Source organism: Erythranthe guttata, chromosome 10 (assembly GCF_056151865.1).
Source record: "Erythranthe guttata isolate IM_541 chromosome 10, IM_541, whole genome shotgun sequence".
NCBI classification, from domain to species: domain Eukaryota; kingdom Viridiplantae; phylum Streptophyta; class Magnoliopsida; order Lamiales; family Phrymaceae; genus Erythranthe; species Erythranthe guttata.
In genome coordinates this window covers 2,932,274-2,948,541 of record NC_142542.1, presented here as the reverse complement: position 1 = coordinate 2,948,541, position 16,268 = coordinate 2,932,274, and the positions used below count along the sequence as shown (strand labels likewise).

General features: G+C 37.5%; 1 long non-coding RNA gene across 2 annotated transcripts; it reads right to left on the bottom strand.

The window, feature by feature from the left end:
- Window positions 1-6,995: 6,995 nt before the first annotated feature.
- LOC148767279 (uncharacterized) lies at window positions 6,996-14,206 on the bottom strand. Of its 2 annotated transcripts, XR_016033771.1 has the most exons (3): window positions 12,003-14,206; window positions 11,355-11,440; window positions 6,996-10,282 (listed from the first exon to the last, which is right to left on the bottom strand). It is a non-coding gene; the product is annotated as an uncharacterized LOC148767279 (long non-coding RNA). The 2 variants fall into 2 exon arrangements; XR_016033770.1 differs by having other exon boundaries at window positions 6,996-11,440.
- Between the last annotated feature and the right edge of the window lie 2,062 nt (window positions 14,207-16,268).

Here is a 16,268-nt window from a genome sequence, read left to right as displayed (position 1 = left end):
AGAAAGTTATGTTGAATTTGACACCATAAGGATGAACGCGTAAGTAGACTTGTAGTTGGGGAAGCGATTGTAATTACCCTAACAAAATGAGTCTTTTTGTAAATTGCTCTTACCTTAGGGATGGTGTTTATAATTTTCCAAATAAAGAGAAACAAAATCAACAAACTTTGTGTATTACCTATGGATTTGTGGCAGGAAATTTAGAAAAAAAAGGCCATACCCACCAACCATTTATAGTCACGTGTCTATTATTAATTTATTTTATTCAAGGTCGTCCTTTTAGTTAATTCTCAAACAGTGTCATTTTCCTTTTTTTTTTTTTTTTTTTTTTTTGATAACTATTAATGCACTGTCATTATTTTTATTATTTTAAGAAGTAAATAAAATTGGTTGGAAAAAGTTAATTATGAAAGTAGATATTGACATTTGACAACAACCCCATTCCACTTCGAGCGTTCAATCCTTGTCATTTCACATTATACTGAATTTCGTATTACTTGTGAAAAAGGCAATACTATTTACCTTTTGTTTCTTTTGTTATTAATCAATTAATTATATTGTGATGAATACTAGTTCTTGATTTCCACCGACAACTATTATATTATCTATGGCTGAAACTGAGTTTGGTCGGTCGATTACCAGCCTAAAAACTGACCTATTCAACAAACTAATTTTGTCTCAAATTTAAAAACCGTTGCCGACCCAACATTTATGGGTCGGTTGATGGTTGACAACCGAATATTTGTTCCAGAATGAGTTGGTTGATGGGTTATACCTACCACCTAGTTCACTTAAAGAAAAATCAACATTTGGAGTAAAAATATGCACATTCTGCGCGATCATCATTTATCAATTCAAAATAATTAATTGACAAAAAATATAAAGAAATTCAAAGTAATTAAACCCTTTATTTTATAATTTTTAATAAAATTTTAATAACATAGTTGGTTGACCGGTAATTATTCGTCAACAAACTTTTGAAATATTAGAAATGATCAACCGACTCATTATAAATGGATTGGTTGAAATTTTCGACACGATCCAATAGTTCGATTAAAAAATATTATCCGCCTAAAAATATAGTCGGTTGATGGATAAAAAACAGCTCAGTCTCAACCCTAATATTATCGTATTATTTTCTTATAATACCTTTTAATTTTGAGACAAATAAATAGATGAGCTATAACAATATCATGTAACTATGCAAGTACCCATACAATAAATAAAAACAAATACAGTACTCTGAATAATGGGATACATAAACTCGTAGTAGCTAGACAAATTGTTTGTTTCCAATCCATGGATGACATATGTTAATTATATATAGACTATCAATTTTTATTTCTTTTAATCTTAAGACATTTAGAGATCGAATTTTGTACCCAAAACTACATAAAGATTGTGGGTGTTGCTGCAATTTACGAAAGTTTTAACAGCAGGGAAGAGTTTTTTCAGGAATTACAGATTGACCCCCGTTGTGGCTATGATGCAATTTCCGAAAGTTTCTCAGTCAGGTAGGAGTTTTTTTCAATAATTACAGATTGACCCCCGTTTTGAGGGTTTTTCTGCTAACCGAGAGAAATATGGGGGTTGAAACCCATAGACTATTTAGATATTTTCATATTAGCATTTTATACCCCATTTTGGGGTTCTTTGACTTTGATTTTTTATTACCATTGTAGGGGCACTCTTTTTCCTTGTGTTAGGCCCACAAAGTTTTAACGAGGCCCCGTATAGGATATTTTAATGGAATAATAAAATCTTTTGGCTAAAAAAAAAGAAAAAAGATGCCGATAATTAGGTAACAAAATCGACATCGTGCTGATTATGCGAATCTGGATGATTCTTCCAAATGCATGCAAGATGAAGGGAGTGTTGATCAACAAATTTCTTCTTCATATGTTGATCATGACCGCCATTTGTTCGATGAATTGCCCGACTGCAGCGGAATTTAATTTTATTGCCAGGCGGCAGAAGAAGAAGAAGAAGAAGAGGCAGAAGAAGCAGAAGAAGAAGAAGCAGAAGAAGAAGAAGAAGCAGAAGAAGAAGAAGAAGAAGAAGAAGGAGGAGGAGGAGGAGGAGGAGGAGGAGGAGGAGGAGGAGGAGGAGGAGGAGGAGGAGGAGGAGGAGGAGGAGGAGGAGGAGGAGGAGGAGGAGGAGGAGGAGGAGGAGGAGAGGAGGAGGAGGAGGAGGAGGAGGAGGAGGAGGAGGAGGAGGAGGAGGAGGAGGAGGAGGAGGAGGAGGAGGAGGGGGGGGGGGGGGGGGGGGGGGGGGGAGGGAGGAGGAGGGGGGGGGGGGGGGGGGGGGGGGGGAGGAGGAGGAGGAGGAGGAGGAGGAGGAGGAGGAGGAGGAGGAGGAGGAGGAGGAGGAGGAGGAGGAGGAGGAGGAGGAGGAGGAGGAGGAGGAGGAGGAGAGGAGAGAGGAAGAGAGAAGAAGAAGAAGAAGAAGAAGAAGAAGAAGAAGAAGAAAGGTTCTTGGAAATATATCAACAATATGAGCAAGCTTTAATTGGGTCCAGGCTCAGCTAGCTAAATTCGCCGTGCAAAATTTATAAATCATCAAGTGATCGAGTTTTGATCGATCAACATGTTTAATATCACATCATATATACTAAAATTTTCTTATAGCTCAAGCATAGTTATTAGTATAACTATTTTGTAAGGAGATGAACTAAATAACATCATGTTGATGGCACAAGGTAACTATTCCATTTTGGCGGGGATTTTGATATGACTAATTGGGCCAGCCCAATGGGCCTACAATTTCTTTACCTAATGGGCCACGAACTCAATATTTAAGACCACTATCACCGATGCCCAATCACCTTCAAGTAAGGTTTGGGTCGACAATCTCAACTAATGTATAAATAAATGTTTGAACTCATTCCTTAAGGTACGGTACGTCCTATTATCTGAGCAATACTACAACATGTATTCTCTGAACTATTTCTTCTATCCGAATGTCTGACTTGAGCGTCGGAGGGGTTTCCGCCGGATTAACCCCCGGCTTAGTTTACGTGTTCTATGATCGCAGGTATCTCAAGGTCATCAAGCTCGTGAGCCGGTGATTCACTGTGCTCTTCAAGCTCATCCTACTTCAACTATCTAAGGTGATTAATCCATAGCACCGTCAAATTTGATTTGGGGAAGGGGTTTGAAATGATCCCAGTTTGGAGTCGTTTGAAATCTACCGCAATTGCTTAAAAAACAACTAAAAATGAGGGGTATGGATTTGAAATTCCTTGTCAAATCCTTCAATCCAAACAAGTGCATAGATTTGTTATTATGGATTGAGGGATTTGGGGGAGGGATTTGATGGTAAAACCAATGTAAACACAATAATATTACTTTAAACATCATCAAAAAAAAATTTGGCCTTCTTATTTTGTTTGATTTGTTGACCGATTAACATAGTAATATTATTGTAAACACAATCATATTATTGTGGTTGACGGTAATATTACTGTAGTTACAGTAATATCAATATTAATTCTTTTGACTTTTTATTATGTTTGCCTTTGTTGAACGGTCAACATATTAATATTACTCTATTACTCAATAATAATATTTTTGTTGTGTTAATATTATTGTGCTAGAGAGTAATATATCAATAGTGTTGTGTTAAACTGTAATATAGTTAATATTACCGTGTTAAACTTTAATATAGTCAATGACTATCAACTACAACAATATTACTGTTTAAACGAGCCAAAAAATGTTGAAGAAGAAAAGATTTTCAAAAAAAAAAAAACCATCACCATCGAAGATCGCGTTGACCACAGCGGGTCAGCGACGACATGAAGAAGAAGAAAAAAAATATCGAAAAATTTAATGTTGGAGACTGGCGTTGACTGCCGGTCAACGCAGGAAACCGACGGAAAAAGTAGATAGAAAAAAAAAATCAACGGCGACGACGAGCGAAATTGAGCTCAAAATTGAGTTTTGGGTCAAAGTTGAATAATTGATGAAAATTTTGGGATAAAGTTGAGGTTAAATTGAATTAAATAATGAAATTGAAGCATATTAAAATATGAGATGATATTTTAGTCTCTTACACACCTCTAGACAATGTCTGAACTCTTTTGTAAAAGATTTTTTTTGTCCGATCGCCTTTATGATTAAGTAGTCCATGATGGACTTATTTATTAGACCCTTTATTAGATATATGATGATCAAATTACCCTGAAAATTATGACTTGCATAAAAGAAATATTAAATATATATGATCAATAACTGTTATCTAAATTATCTTAAAAATAATTATTGAATCTTATCATAACCTATGCTAAATTAAAGAGGATATTCATAACCAAAAAAAATATCTAAGTAAATTGATTTGTTATAAGAAAAAAAAAATTATTTGAAGAAAAAAGAAAAAAAATTGAAAATAACGTAGAGGAAAAAAAAAAGATAATTAAAGGTGGCGGAGAGACGTGGTACAATAGAAGAGTCCATTTAAACTGAAATTGTGTGATGATAGGAGAGAATAGGCGAATATTATAAATACCATCCCTTACAATTGATGCGGCTGGGTTGACCGCTTCATGGAATTCGAATCTTCGAGCCCATTCCGTATTGGGTTTGTTCGCCGCAGAACCTGCAAAAGGGGCCGGGAGAGGTGCTCCCGGCGTTAGCACTCCGACGCCCAAGTTAGAACACCTCAAAGATTCGGAGATAAATATATTTGAGAGAAAATAGTGTGTTAAAATCAAAAGATACTTACCTTGAGGGTGATGAACCCTCTATTTATAGAAGAGAATTTTCGGATGTCACTCATTTTATCTAATTCGGTTAATAGAGTCGTTTGACGATGTCCATGACACTTTATGAGAGTCTTAGTGGTTAAGTAATAAAGATATTTCATATGCCTTAGTGTTTAAGTCATGAGGTGGCACCTTCAGCTCGTCGTCCATCACTAGACGCTCAGTACTTGGCAGCTCGTCACTCGACACGTCTGTTACTTTTCGCTCGGCCCTCGGCACTCGGCATTTGGCATTCGGCGCTCGGTACTCGACAACTCGTCGCTCGACACTCGGCACTCGGCGTATTGTCACTCGTCATTCGACGCTCGGCACTCGTGAGCTACCTTCGGCTCGCTTAGAGGTCTTCAGCTCGTCGAGGGTCATCTAGTACTAACAATGTATTATTATCTTTGGGCCTTACACCTGTGGGCTTAATGTTTTGGGTCATTTATAAAGATCCGATGACATGGGCCAGTAAGCTCGGATCCCATGTGGTCATATTTCCTCCTTTGGGTGTGGGCCAACTCTATTGGGCTTTGCCTATTTGGGCCCTGCAAATCTGTCCGGATCAACTAGTCCCCCACTCCAAGTTGAACGCGAGAATACGAATTGATCAGCTTGGAGTATGCGTTATTTTCTTAACCAACTGACTATGTTCTTAGCCGCCTTTCTTCGGGGTTGGTTATATTAATGCTATGATTTCTCGTTGGTTCAGACTTCTTGTCGAAATGGTGATTTCTTGCTTGTTTGGCCGGATGAAGCTCGTATCGTTTGATCGTGTAAATGAGCTGAAGAGCTCGGCCAACCATTTTCCTATCCCCTTTGGTTTCCACTCGAATTATTTCTTAGCTGCAAACTCAAGTGCATTACACAAAATTTAATATTTTAGTTCAAGGAAAATCGAATAAAGAAAAGGTACAGAGATATTCAATACACTGCCATTTCTCCTGATTCATTTTCTGTGCAATTTTTCAATGCTTAGTTAGATCAATTTCATGTTTCTTGATTTTATTTTTTATTTCGATGCATTTCGTTCTATAATAATCTTTCAATCAAGTTCGTGCTCATTATCACAAAGTATGAGAAGCTCCTGCTTCCTATTCAGATAAATTTTCTATTTAACGAGCTTTTGCTTGCTACTTGAATACTCGGATATATTTGTATTTAACGAGCTCGTGCTCGCTACCCGAATATTTGGATAGATTTTCTTTTTAACGAGCTCGTGCTTGTTACCCGAATACTCGAATAGATTTTCTTTTTAACGAGCTCGTGCTCGTTACCCGAATACTCGAATATATTTTCTTTTTAACGAGCTCGTGCTCGCTACTCGAATACTCGGATAGTTTTTCCTTTTAACGAGCTCGTGCTCGCTACCCGAATACTCGGATAGTTTTTCCTTTTAACGAGCTCGTGCTTGTTACCCGAATACTCGCATAGATTTTCTTTTTAACGAGCTCGTGCTCGCTACCCGAATACTCGGATAGTTTTTCCTTTTAACGAGCTCGTGCTCGCTACCCGAATACTCGGATAGTTTTTCCTTGTAACGAGCTCGTGCTCGCTACCCGAATACTCGGATAGTTTTTCCTTTTAACGAGCTCGTGCTCGCTACCCGAATACTCGGATAGTTTTTCCATTTAACGAGCTCGTGCTTGTTACCCGAATACTCGCATAGATTTTCTTTTTAACGAGCTCGTGCTCGCTACCCGAATAATCGAATAGATTTTCTCTGTTTAACGAGCTCGTGCTCGCTATCCGAATACTCGGAATTTTTTTTCATTTCGTCTAGCACATGCTCGCTATGGTGAAGTATGAGAAGCTCGTGCTTCCCAATATCCGGGTAGATTTTTTGTTTGCCAAGTGCAACCTCAGACCATGTGGAAGACATATTTGTTGTAAGATGTCAAATTCTTTTTATGGCAAAACATTTCAAAGTTCCAGCACTTGCTAGAGAATTAAAAATCACGAAACACTTTCTCATAAATAGATATCAAGTTATATACAACATTATTATATTTGAATTCACCTCACATAAGGACTTCATCTGCTAGGAACTGGGCAAGATCGATTTGAGCTATTAGAAGTAAATGCGACTTCCAAAATCTCGAGAGATGATTTTGAGCCTGCTCGGCAAATTGACAAGTCGGAAAAACACCGCGGCAGACTCCTATGCCGGAAAAATCTCACAAATCATAAGAACATGAGCACTGATATTAGTATGTAGATCTAGAGATCATTCTAAAATCGACATGTCAACTGGCATCAATTATTCCTTGAAATTAAATATTCGCTTGTCCTTCAAGAAATTGCACACATTAACAGTAAAAATCCTATATTATCCACAAATATTTTGATAAATTTGCTTTGTCCGCTCCGAATTGGAATTAAAGTAATACTCACAGTGTTATAATTAGAGACTTTCAGGGTCGTAGTTTTTGCGTCGACAAATACGAGCTGAGCGCGGGTTCAGAGGAGGCATAACTTTCATTTTCTTTGGACATATATCAGTACTTGGTAGTTTCTATTCAATACCTTTACCACTCTCCCGAGTTAGGTCTCCGATGAGTAAAATTCAAGCGCGCAGCCATTTGGAGTTGCAAAGGAGTCCGGTCTTGACGGATGAACTCGATTTCGACGAGAAAAATACGCACTGCCGAACAAATTCTAACGGCGAGCAGCGAATCGAGCTTCCCAACCACGATCAGCTTACATACGAGACTTTGAGCTGTTGCATCAATGGAAGCAGCCTCTCATTGGTGGGCACGCATCCCTGGTTTAACCCTTAGGTATGCTAATTTGTACTCACAATGGCCGAAACATTCAACCGCCACTTCTATTCTATTTGACCCAAGTGAGTCCCAGTGATCAGAGCTACAAAGTTTGAGGCCCAAGAAAGTCGAGCTCCAATACATTCGCAAGTTTAGAGAAATGTCAAAAATCGAGAGCTCTTTTGAGAAATCTCGTTAAAGCTGAGCTCACTCTAAGGACATCCATCTCGCCAAGTCAGTATCTTTCTAGAATAATTCACGAGTTATTCTACTCTACACCCAACGAGAAAAAAAAAAAAAAAAAACAAACAAAAACCAGGAATCAAATTGATAACAAGAAACGTATTGACATAAAATAGCCTCACTAGCAATAAGCATACTTCTTCAAGAATTCAATTTGATAATCAGGGTCACGGTTGAGTTACTTATCACATGCATTTCATAACAATTTGAACAAATATTACACAATAATCAACTAAAATTCACTTGCCTGCTTATAATGACGAGCTAACATGCTTGTACAAAATAGCAAAACGAGTTCAAATCTCTAGCGAAATAAACTTCGAAAATTCAAATTTGTGTTTACAAAAATTTATAGTTACTAGCACCATCAAAATTGAACGAAAATCATATTATGATTATTTTTCGAGTATGACCGCCACTTTTTGAAAAATCAGAGATTCATTTTAGAAAGCATTGACGAGTACAGTAGTATGGTTCGGTACTCGAGCTATGAACAAGAAATACCTAATCCTGATAAACATGTATACAAATATTCGCATAATCTAAATTATCCAAATTTTCAAGACAACAAGAATTCTCCACCGGAAAATACTAACTCAAGCTCGCAGAAATATATCTTTAGTTTTTTCTATTGGCAGAAAGTAAGATATGTTTCAGGATATAAGAGAACTTGGCTTGCCAAAATAAATTTATCCCAAGAGAATGTCGAGTTAATTAGAAAAGTCTATAGGATACGGAACTAATAATAGATAATTCAGCTTCAACAAATCATAGTAGAAAAGTAAATGCCAAAGAAAACCAGAAGATCGCAGGAATCATGAGCCCGAGTAACCCAAAATATCCAAGATTCAAAATAACAACACCACTCCTTACAAACAAAATCGAGCTTCCGAAATGCCCACAGAAAAGATAAATGCGAGTTGTACAAATTCGATCATCACAAAATTTATTCGAATTAAGAAAAAACAAAACTAACCGAGCTCTAGAAGATCCGAGCTCCAAAATATATTTTTCATGCTCGAAATATTTTGCTCATATGGCGGATCCATATTTAAGAGATAAATCAGATGTTTTAATTCTCCAGCCTAATCGTGACAAGGAGTTTCGAAGTTAAGAAATCACGCTAAAATAGGCAACTCTATTCGTTCATCAGTGTTTCTCGTAAATTCAAGACATTTGGGCCATGTAAATTATCAAATCTTAACAGTTCACCGCCATGCTACTCAATATTTAATCTCATAACCATGTAGATTTTTACACTACTCTCTGTCGCGCCTTACAATTTCCAAAAGTAAGCATTGTTAACTCGTATATTTTTTTTTTTATGACTCTGCTTTTGAACACACTAAGAACAGGTAAAATATGGGTTACTCTCATGATATTCACATTACACATAACATAACAGCCCAGGCAATCGTCTCAAGCTCCAACTATCAATTGGGGAATTAATAATTCTCATACATCAGTTATGCATTCAAATAAAGCAAGAACACAAAAATAAGTGCAGTATATTGAACATAAATTTATTTCAAAAAACTTATCTCCCGTCGTTGGTTCTTCAAGTAACTGGGTGCTATCGGTCCGTTCTCTCTGCCTTTTTGCAACCAATTATCGTTAGTTCTAATGAGTTAAGAAGATGACGACCTTTTGTGATTCCGACTCTTGTTTGGGCCATGAGAGAGTAGCTTCCGACAAGCCACCCTGACTTTAATTCATCATCCTCCACCACGCCACCGTCGGGCTCAACTTACTCAACACGATGGTGACAAGTCTCGTCCACACGAAATTAACATCAAATAGCAGAGTGATTAGTTACAATGCCTCAAAATTATTTTTCGGTGGACAATTCAAAACTTAAATATTTTACTTATATTATGTAAGATGCTCAACATATTCTCCTGCTAACGGAGTATTTAAAAGCTCATTTCATTTATGTCTTCTTTATTACCTTTATATATCAAACAACATACATTCAAATTAAGCAAATTAGCACTCCTTTCGGAGGTGGAAGGCTATATTTAATTACTTAGGGAAACCTTTTGAGCAATGTGAAATAAATTGCACTACCCAATAACACAAATTTTCTCATTCTATTCTCGCAACACCATTGACTTATTTTTAGATATAATCATTTTCACTGACTAGTTAATATGAGCGATCTATGATTAGCAAAGATTAATGATTTTATGCGTATGCGCAACAGAAAATCTTACCCACTGTGTAGCGCCCCGCCCCGAGTAGCAGGCACCTCGTGGCGGAACACCACTCAACATGCAGTACATTCAATGACCCCAAATATGCTCCTCAAAATTTCGATAATCAAAACATTAACCCGCAATATCTATCCCATCGTGTTTACAAAAGGAGGTTCTATTACAAGTCGACTTCGACACCACTTACTCTATTACAAAATTCTCGATCAAAGGATTCCTATACGGAACATAAATAGAGATACCTCTCGACGAGACTAATCGGAGGCATACACGAGCTTTAACTCTTAGTATGAAAATTTAGGTCTAAGTCTTTCTTTTACCTGCGCATTAATATCATAAAGGAGAAACGAATAAGTCCGAATGACTTAGTGAAAAACATATGATCCATGAGTATGATGAGAATCAACAGAACAGAACATATAACGAGAGACTTTACAAGAATTTCATTAACAGAAGTGTAACATGTACAAGAGTGTAACATGTACGGCTTGAGTTCAATATTTGGTGGGGTCTCCAACCTTGTAACTCCCAACAAATAAAATCATATCACGTCCTTATCCCTCCACTCCGTCCCGAGTGACCACTCGGTCGGAAACAAGCAAGAGGCACGACCGGAACGTGCCGATCCGGCTCAGGAACGTTTAACTCCAAACGAACGTGAGTCCGAACCATCAGGAGGTACCATTCGGGAGACCAGTCATCGTCAGCCCAATACTGCCCGATCGTCTTGCCGAAATGGTCCTAGGGCCCAGCTCCCCCAAGAGCGTCCTCAAGGGTGGGGACAGTAGGTTCAAGAATCAATATTATTCCTTTTAGGAATATCAAGTCATTCATTTCAAGAATCAAGTCAATCATTCACAAGATAAGTCGCGATCACGATAATTGAATATCAAGTCTCAGGATAATGAACATGTTCAGATTTCAATTCAAGCCAATGAAGAATTGTCGTGAATATGGAATTCAAGAACAACAATAAGTTCCATGTCAGGTTCCAAGAACGAGTATATCAAGATCTCAATGAATTCAATAAACATGAGATTCAAGTTCGAGCCAACAAAATATTTATTCTCGGAAAGCATTCAAGACAAGATTTTGAGAATAAATATAGTTCAATATCGATTCAAGGAAAATGTTCAGGCCAGGGAATCAAGTATAGGAATTAGCCGTGAACATAGCAACCAAGAGAATTGACAAGTTCAAGATTTCAAGAACAAGATCAAGGTTCCAAGTTCGAGCCAAGGAAACGAATCTGCTCACAGAACATTAAAGGTCATATTCCAAGAAAAATATAATCAATGCATCAAAGGATTCAAGATGGAGAATATATTTGGTTCAAACAAAGGAGATATTAAGCGCAGGAAAGAAATCGGATAAGGAGTCATAGTTTCTCACCTGGAGTCCAACGTTAGTGCTATAGAAGTGCTATAGAAGCATCTTTAAGCTTAAACCTTGAGTGAGAGCTTTACTACGCTCAACACCTATGCAAATATTAGAACTAAATAAGATTCCGAACAGTAATATAGTCATACTACCATCCACTATATGACATAGTCAATTTCTTAAACATATACTAAGAATTGATTCTCGTGACACTCTATTCAAATAATCACTGGGATCGTCGTACTTATCCGAATGACCTAAATGATATATATCGTTAAAGATAACATATGTATCTACAAGTTTACTGAAGACTTTAATCCCAAATTAACAACATAACCCGTCAATAACAATCCCGAAAGATGAATACATAAACCTGCCAGATTTTCGCATAATTTCGTTTGCTGTCACAGTTTCGTTGGAAAATCATAACAAATCGTACAGTTATCCAAATTGTCCAAATAATACATCAAATGAAACCTGGAATTTTAATCTACAAGTTTCATGAAGACACACAGCCTAAATTCTGACCCGAACATATCGAAAACAGTCCCGCAAGAAGGTACTCAAAACTGCCCTGTTTCCGGCAGATTACTGTCATCGGATTCGGACCTCTAAAACATGCATATTACATACTCTAATTCGATACAATTGAACACTTACTTATAGTTTACGATGTCCTCTACGAGTTTCCTGAAGGAACCGATTCGAAATTCGGATTCGAAACCCTTCGATTTCGGCTCCGAAAACAGGTGCGGCAGCAGAATTTGCTTCCCTTCGTTTCAACGAGCGAGCTGAAGTTCTAGCCAATTCCGATGACCACCGCTGATGTAAACAATCAAGAACCACCACCACTGGAAATCTAACTTATTAAGGTTTCGAACGGTACCTTCGGATCATCGATGCTCCAACTTTAAGACCTCCGTTTAATTGATTTACGGAAAAGGCAAAACTCTGAAATTGAAATTCTGGACAGCTCGTCTTCTTTGTCGGATTCCAGCCACCACCGCCGGCGACTGCTGCTGGAGACCACCACCACTATAAATCCGACTTTTTTTTCTTCAATTAACTTCCATGATTTCAGCCAAGGATCGAGAGAGAGAGGAAGAGAGAGATGATGAGAGAGAGCGAGAGAGAGAAAGGAGTTTGGAGAAGAGGAGTGAAGTGTAGGAAGAATCGGATGAAGATGAAGAGGAAGTCTGACTCATCTTTTATTCTACGTGTCTCTCTCTCTAATTTTCTTGGTTAATAACATTCAATTATCCGATTACACAAGCCCCTCAATTGCTTAATGGCCAAGTTACTAAATTATAGAATTATTATTATGCTTATGCCCCAAAATTATTACATAATAACACATCAGCCCCCAATTCCCATTATAAAGTACAATAAACTCTCACATAATTTACTCGGTGTTACAATCTCCCCTCGTTAAAGGAATCTGGTCCCCAGATTCTCAACTATTATTCGAACATGGAAATACAATTTCCTAAAATTATCTTCTTGCTCATCCATCGCTTCGTTAGCTTCGTGGTTTCTCCATAATACCTTCAAGTCTTGTGATTGAGGAATTCGTTATCAAGAGGAATACGGTTATGCGGGTAGTCTATAGGAGGTTGGTTCCGAAATAGGGATCAATCCCTATTTATATGATAAGTTATTCTCAAGCTACGGTTGCTTCAAGGAAGAATATCTGAGTTTGATCGAAATAGTGTTAACTTAGTCCTTCAAACCTCTACGAATTATTTCCATGACAATCTGTATCTCCCCAAACTTAGAATTGACTTGGATAACGAGTCAAACTATTATCGTAATGAATTCAAAAATACTACTTCAACTTAAATCTGAGGTAGTACTAGGAAGTACTGCTTGTGGAACCTTAATATCAACGGCTTTATTAGAAATATTATCCAATTCATCGGTCTCATACTCGATGTAGCCTTACCGTTGAGCAAGATGCTGAATATTTATAGCGTTCTAGAAGTTGAAGGCCGAGATACGGTTCGTCAACCAATTAATGGGACTTGTGACGTACGTCAACTATGAGGAAATAATCGAGTTAGGGTTGTAGCTAGGAGTCCTACAAATGGTCTGATGAGAGGAATGAAAGGGATTAATAAGGGTCTCATATCGTTCGAATCTTTAAATCTCTCCCTAGTTATCCGTGTCACATTCTTCAAGAGAACGTGTTTCTTCTCCTCCGTTTCGGTCGAATCTTTGTGGTAATTAGAATTATTTATCTAGCTCCACATATGTATAACTCTTTTGACAATCTTGTGCAGGCTTTGATCTTAATTTGATAAGCCCAACTTTACCGCTAGCATCTGGTATCAATCTCCAAGCCCTAACCTTTGCCGTCGTTAGTTGTTCGTCGTTCATCTGTCTTGAAACGCAAGCTCGATTGATACTTCATTCCACGAACTACTGCGAAGCTGTTTGTATTGCCGCTCGCTTGATAGCTGTCCCAAGTCATCACGATAATTCACGTTGTACGTCCTCAATGTGTTCAGTCACCCGCTCAAACGATAAGTTAATTTCCGAACGTTTCTCGTTCTGAGCTGAAATTTTGTCCCATATTGCGGATAGCTGCTTTCATAACAACGAGATGTCTTATAATCTATATAGAAATAATGTGAGTTAGCTAAAAGAGATAGATTTCGGATCTAAATTATCTTCAGCAGACAAAGAGGCAACTACTTTCCCGGTCCACAAAAATTCTCTATTCATTGGTCTACATAAAGTGGAATTGAATGCACCACAATTGCAATCAAAGAGGACGGCGAAGCCTGATTTACTTATGGTATCGACATTGGACACTAGAAGAGCTTGATTATAGATGGCATTCGCAAGGAAAAGGTTTTCGAACAGTAGATCGACCAGGCAACGGTTGATGGAAGAGAGCTTTAGCTTCTAAAATCAAGAGTAATCGAAAATGGCAACGGTTGATACAATCTTCCCATGGTTTCACAACCGCATACCTAATAAATACTTATCGTAGAGAAGTCAGGACTCAGAATATCCGACAATTGAGTAGCCTTAATTCATTGAATTCACTACTATTTCAACATAGGTGAACTAGTCCAATGCCATTCTTCGACACTAAGCACGCTCTAATCACGTACGAAACATTATACGCACTATATCTATTAATGCCGATAGTGAATTACTTCAACCAAACTACATGACGGGCAAAGCTTATTTATAGCAAGTTGATCATCAAGGACAAATTCTTGTAGTTCTTCGTCCACATCTTACAAAGAGAAGTGCAATCCTCTACAGTGTTATTGACATAGGTGTTGTACTCTAAACACCTTCTCTACATAGCACTTAGCTCTTGATATTAACTTATCAACCAAATAGAATTGCAAAAAACTGATAATCCAATGTCAAGATATAGCTGACTTATCGGATACTAGGGACTCTAGAGGTGGCTCATGCAAGATTAAGAGGTGGCTCCCGTTGGGTAGCACTTTGCCCTGCATAGCACTTAGCTCCTTATACCCTGACGGTTAGAATCAAGAATTCAAACCGCTCAAGATACCTTAAGAGTCAACAAACTCTATAGAATTTCTAAGTCGTGATAACTACATAACCTTTTTCCGTTGAGTAAGATCCATAAGATGATATAAAAATAGATGCATACAACCGTAGTCATATTACACGACATTGCCCAAACATACTTTTACTCTGAATTAACAATAATCATGACCTATGAGTGAGAGGGAACAACAAGAAGCGATATGAAGAAGTCGAATCACAAGGTTTCAAAGGGATAAGAAACCTCACAGAATAGGCTATCCAAAGCTATCCAAATCAAGAAGTATTAAATGAGATGAGGAATCTCAAAAAGAACGTAACAAGAATAAGGAAGCATTCAAACAAGATCAAACACCTCACTCATGATCAATAATGGGAAGGAAGTAAGATAGTCAAGCAATATTGTATACAAAGAATCAGATACCTGAAAAAGTAGGTAACCGAGATGCCGAAGTATTGAAATAAGATAAGGAGTTTTGAAATGAGATATGGGATTTCCATTGTGATCAATAATAACAATGGAACAATGCATGTACAAGAATCGAATTTTGAGGCCAAAAGAACAAGAACCTCAAAAATAGGTAGAAAGATTGATCCGACATGAGAATAATAACAATGGTATAGCCAAATCAAACGAGAATAGGGACCTCAAAGGTATGTGACCAAAATCACGAGCTATTCAAGAAAATTGGAACACTGAAAATGTAGTATAGATTAAGTAAAGCAATATCCAAGAAAGAAAAAGTCTCGACAAATAGATTCGCCGAAACTATAGAGTGTTCAAAGAGATACAAAACCTCACAATCAGGTAGATGATCAAAGCAGATGGTAATAGAATAAAGTAAGAAGCCTCACAAGAACATGACCAAAGTCATGACGTATTCAAAATAATTGGATCACTAAGGATGGAGTGAACTGGATGAGAAGTCTCGGCAAATAGATAAGCCGAAACCATAACTATTTACAAAGGATAGAATAATTGGATCACTAAGGATGGAGTGAACTGGATGAGAAGTCTCGGCAAATAGATAAGACGAAACCATAACTGTTTACAAAGGATAGAAGGTGGAGATGGTAGCACAATAAGGTAAGGGCTTCAAAACAAGAGATAATCCAAACCATGCGGAATTTGAAGGGGTACGAAACCTCACAACATTGGTAACCAAGACTATGAGGTATTAAAATGAGATAAGAAAATCGATTACGACCAACAAATGAAATTAGACAATACTGGCCAACGAATCAAAATTGAATTCATTGGAATGATAAGGAGTGAACAAAAGGACTCCCGAATATTTGGTTCACCGTAAATCAATACTCAAAACGAGATAATATGGTTTCGATAAGGAAGTCAAGTTATGAAGTAAAATGGAATGGGACGTCTACAAGAAA